Source organism: Capricornis sumatraensis, chromosome 3 (genome assembly GCF_032405125.1).
Source record: "Capricornis sumatraensis isolate serow.1 chromosome 3, serow.2, whole genome shotgun sequence".
Lineage (NCBI taxonomy): Eukaryota > Metazoa > Chordata > Mammalia > Artiodactyla > Bovidae > Capricornis > Capricornis sumatraensis.
This window is the reverse complement of record NC_091071.1, coordinates 92,876,279-92,882,085: the sequence shown is the minus strand read 5'-3', so window position 1 is coordinate 92,882,085 and position 5,807 is coordinate 92,876,279.

Sequence of the window (5,807 nt, the reverse complement as noted above, 5' to 3'; positions counted from 1 at the left end):
CATTTGCACTGTGAAGAATCTAAGCATTTCCAATATGCATGTGCTGTGCTATGAGAAGCGAGATGTTTACAGTTGTGCAGCCACAGATACTTTGAGAGATATGCAAGGATACACAGAACACTTCTTAGATTAGAATCTGACCAAGGAGTGCAAACCATCTTCTTCTAGGATTATGACACTTTCTCAAAATGACAAGTGTGTTGACATAAGGCAATAAACACAACTGACCAGTATTTTCTAAGAAATTTTACTCGTTAATGCTTTGAAATAACAAACACTATTTAAAAACCTTTAAAAATAACTTGTCCTGCAGTATTTATTTGTTTCTTTTGAGAACTAAGAGCAAAAATAGCCACTCATGGAGACTTGCATAAGAATAATATTTTATATCCTTTCCATAAGATCACAACCAATTGTCTAAGGTCAAAGGTAAAATTTACCAAACTTTCACAAAACAAGATAATGCCACCTCAGAGGGATATTTCATTCCTGCAAAGGAAAAATATGTAATGTGCTATGTAAGAATGTTATTAGGGGATAGTGACTTGCATCTTGCAACAGAGTGGAATGTATTATGTATGCAAAATAGATTTTCAATATTTGGGAACTGGTATTTAACAAGTTTGCCTTAAAGGAACTTTCAGCCATGGGTTGTAAGATAAGAATTTTAGTAAATAATACTACAAATAATGTAAGTACAAATCAATTTTTTAAATTAAATGCATATATTCCTGTGCAAATAAAATGTGATATATGTAATACATTGATTACAATATATTTTAATAATCAAGTGAACAAAGCATGGCTTGGCACATTCACCAGCTGAGTTTTTTATTTGTTTTATTTAGAACTATGTAATCAATAAAGGGAAATAGTTGGACAAAATTCCTTTTCAGAAGGATCACCTTAATTTCTTATAAAATATTACTGTTTAGTTTGTCTGTTTTCTGCCATTGCACAATTTCGAAAGACTGTGAGAGTAAATAATCCTTACCAAAGACCATACAAACTAAATGTCCTCTTATGTTATCAAAAGGAATCAAATTAGAACACCAGCACTTTGTAAATAGCTGATCACGTGATCAGACATTAAATAGGAGGTCATTCTGTAAGGACATAGGAGCTTTAAAAAGATCTAAGAAGACAGAAAACTGAACCAATAACTAAATACTACCATGATCTCATGCTTCGTTTTAGGAAACAGTGTAGAGGCAATAAAGAGAATTTTAGGACTATTTTAGATACAAGTATGCAAGGCTGGTGAGCTTGCTGTCTGCAGAAGAGCTAGCTGCTCCTTTACAAATGTCAGAACCAACTTCAGAAGGATCTGGGCCAACATAACATCATCTCAAAAAATAACAGCAATTATTATAGGTCATACTGCAAATGGTATTTTAAATCATACCATCCACACCAAATTAAGTTTCCAAAAGGTAAATGTGTGATTCCATAATTTTGGTGGCAGATGTCTAACTGGGTTCTTCGGACCCAATATTCTCATAGACAACAAAGGTTTGCTCATTGTTTTATGATTATATTTCCCAAAATGAGAAATAATTTTGCTCTCCCTAACATGCCATATTTCTTTAATGAACATGAAAATGTTCATCCTTGTATTATAGCTTTTGTCATCTCTCAAGCATCAGGTTTTATTCATCTTTTTATTTCCTATCTAATTGTGTTTTGCACATAGTAGATGCTTAATACATGTTTGTTGATTGATAGTCACCAAATCCCCTTTCATCCATTCAGTCAATCAAATATCTTTTCAGGTAACTCAAATCAAAAAAGAACACTGAAATGTGAAATTTGTGCTATTTGCTTCCCTTGCTTTGATGCATTTTCACCAATTAAGGCTTTTTAAATCAAGTTTTCTGCATTCCATGAAGTACATTCTCTCCCTTGACATTCCTAGATTTAGTATTGCAATCAAGGGGAAATAAAATACTGATTTCTAATACTGTTTATAACAAGAATATGGTTCTTAAATCTCTTCCCTACATGTAATGACATATAAGAGCTCCATCTTCTCATGAGGAACTGACAAGGATTGCAGTACCAACCCCTTGTGTCATGAAACTTAATCCCCCAGTGTCTGGCCAAGTTTAAATTAGAGCACATTCACTGTGCTTTCATAATCCAGCAAAATGTAAGCAGGAATTCTGGGACCATTTGCTTCATCCTTCTCAGTTAATGGTGGGGGGGGTGGCAGTTCCCTTCCCCCCCTTAACCTTAGAAATACTATTTGGCATGGTCCTCAAGCCACTGCTTCTGTTGGATTTTCAGTTAGCACCTTGAGCTGACAGTCAAATTCCTACTGTGTTAGGGCAGAGACTGCGGCCACTCTCTGAGAATCACACCTTTACTGACTGCCTACCTCATAACAAATTCATATCAATTTTCTAAGCAGCATACAGCACCAGGGAGAGACCAGAATTGGAAGATAGAAGACCCGGTTTTTCATCCTTGCTGTTACTATTTTCTGTCAAAAAGGATAACCCTTTAAACTTATCTCTTCATGAGTAAAATGAGTGTGAATAAAAATTTTTCTAAGATACTTTCCAGACTTGAAAATCTACAGTCACAATCTCATAGTTTTCTGTCCTATTAAATGAGGACATTGTAAAGATTAAACCAGACAGTGGACATGCAAGATCAGAGACGCTACCTATTTTGTCACCGCTCTGACCCAAGTGGCCAGGACAGAGGCTACACTTTGTAAGCACCCAGTAAATATTTGTTGAGTGAATCAGTAGATGCTTTAAACAAGAACAATATGAATGTGATTCATTCTTAATGGTTACTACACTGGTACTAACGAAGGAGATGATCCAATATTTCTGCCTGTCTACTGAGCAGTATCAGCCACAACAGCTGTCCCACACTTTATATCTTGCCTGCTTATCTCTGGTGCAATTTAACGCCGCGCCTATTTTGGAAAGGTCTCATGATTTTTGCTCCAAATCTCTTAACTCCCTAGGCAGCAGTGTTAGGATTGGTCTGGATCCACCCTATTTTTACTATTTGCACACACTTTTTCAGTGATGCTGCCAACTGCTGAGAATAATATCAAAGATCTCTGTCTTCCGATGGTCATCTCTCATCTCCGTCTGGGCATGAGGTAGACATTGATCAAAAGTTCTGGATTATTCGAAGCAGATCCAATTTCAAATTGTCGTATTGTCATAGAACATGTCAGATCGTGTATACCAATTTTTATGTCAAGATAGGTATCTTCTGTCTTCTCTGTTCTACAGTTCTTATTTAAGAAACTTAGGACACCATTTTACCAAAGCAGTTTCCCCAAAACCTAGTCTTCATAAATGCTCTGTGATAAAAAGACTTTTATGGGAAAATAATTTGAGGGAAATATTACAACCACAGTGAATAGTACCTTGTTAAATGCTCTGATAAGTCCTGTAGAGAAGAAATCAACTTGTTTTTCTAGAATTTCTCAAATCTTTTTTCATCAGGAAACATTTTCCTTTTCCAGTACCACTTACAAATACCCTGGATGAAGAAGCACTCTTTGAAAAATGCTCACAGGTCTATTTTAATTTGGGGGCAATTAAGGATATGCAACCAAATTTATGGGAAAAAATGAAAATCTTCAAATTAGTACTGACAAAAGCATCTTAACCTTAAATTTTACCTGTGAATAAACTTCACAGTAAAGAGGCAGCTCGAGCTTTGATAGATGCTAGCTTTAAACTATCAAAAGACAGAGCTCCAGTGAGGCATGCTTTCCTTGGTCTATAACCTCAGCTATTACAGCCAAGTTTAGTCAGGGGAGAGGGTACATTTGAGAGCTTGAGACAGTAGACTGCCCCAGAGCAAAGAACTGACCAATAAAGGGAAATCTTCCAGAAGACAGACGGACAAGAGATCATCTCTACCTAGATAACTCGTCACAAGTTTATTTTATGTATGGAAGCAAGTTGTTGTAAGGCTCTTTTTAAGCAGTACATTCACATTGGAAAGAAAACACATCTCCTATATTTCTCCCATTTTACAAGAACAATGGGAAAAGTCTGAGTCAATGACAAATGCCAGGGACAGAGGTCATGTGTGAATCAGAAAGTGCCTGTTAGTAGAGAATGATGTCCAGACAGGTCAGAGTCCTATCTGGGCACTGGCCCCAAGAGGGATGTGCAGAACCTCATAACTTCAGGGGCATGTTTACAGGTCTCTTGGTTGCTTAATACAGCCAAAGTCCTTGGCTTCTGATTTGACAAGGACAACATGGGACATTGGTGAATTAGGTAGGCTGCCCTCTGTGGGTTCAGCATCAGGCACCTGGGCACTTACCTTTATTAACTAATTGTGATGCAGTCAGAATTGAGGACGATTGCTCTATTCTCTTCCAGAAGATTCTTAATTTTCCTGGCAATCCACATTAAGAAAGAAGGAAATGAAGAGTTGCTAAAGATGGACAAAACCAGAGTCAGGATTTCTGGCCTCTGTGGCAGACTCTTCACATGTCATATGGAAAGGCCCTATTAAACAAGTGAAAAGAAAGTGTTAGTTGCTCAGTCGTGTCCAACTCTTTGCAACCCCATGGACTATAACCCACCAGGCTCCTCTGTCCATGGGATTCTCAAGACAAGAACACTGGTGTTGGTTGCCATTCCCTTCTCCATGGAATCTTCCCGACCCAGGGGTAGAACCCAGGTTTCCTGAATAACAGGAGGATTCTTTACTGCCTGAGCCACCACGGAAGCTCCTTATGCAAGCTGGTAATTGGTTTTGGGTGAAGAGTGATCAGAGCTAGAGCCTAAAAGTGATTTTAGATGACAGCAGTTTATAGAATACTGTTGATCATGGTGACAGTGAGTGAAAGGAAAGCAAGACTTTTACAAACCCCAAGGATGCTTTTGTGAGCTGTGTGCTCAGTCGTATTCAGCTCTTTGCAACCCCATGGACTGTAGCCCACCAGGCTTCTCTGTCCATGGAATTCCAGGCAAGAATCCTGGAGCAGCCTGCTATTTCCTACTCCTGGGGATCTTCCCAACTCAAGGATCGAACCCATGTCTCTTGCATCTCCTGCATTGACAGACAGATTCTGTGCCACCCTGGGAAGCCCAAGAATGTTTTTGTAGTATAGGGTTATTTCTTGTAGCAAATCCACTGTAACCAGATCCCCAAAGACCAGTTTCTTAATGCCATGACATGAAAACATCTTCATTTTACAGAGCCCTTTGTTGGCATTCTCTAGTTCCAATTGCATCTTCCCATCAGATAGCCACTAACAGCGCCAGTTAACATTTATTGAACTTTCATTACGTGCCAGGCAACAGACTAAGCACAGTAGTTCAGTTACTTTTCATCCCAACCCAACGTGGTGTATAATGTCATTCTCCATCTACAGAGAGAAAAATGAGCTTTGGAGAGTTTAAATAATTTACTCAATTGAAGAGTTTAAGTAATTTACTCAAAGTCACCCTGCTGGGAAGTGAATAATGGAGGCATGAACAAGCTGGCCCCTATCTGGTAGAATCCCTGCCCTTAAATTGCCTGTGTCAGGGTGCCTGGATGGATGAAGTTTAGTTATCTACCATAGTACTTCTAAGGTGTGTACCCATGTTCTGGGTGAAGACCAGGCAGGCTTTGTCTTTCCACTGTGAAAGCCTGTCAGATTCCCCTTACCCCTTTGTTTTCCTAAGGCAAGGTAGCATTCACTCAGTGGGTCAGACATCATCAGAACTCACACATCCAGATGATCCAATGTTCAGATTTTCTTGGATTTGTAAGCAAGACCCTTACACAGTATCACAGAAGGGTATGCTTAAGAAACACTATGTTTCTCT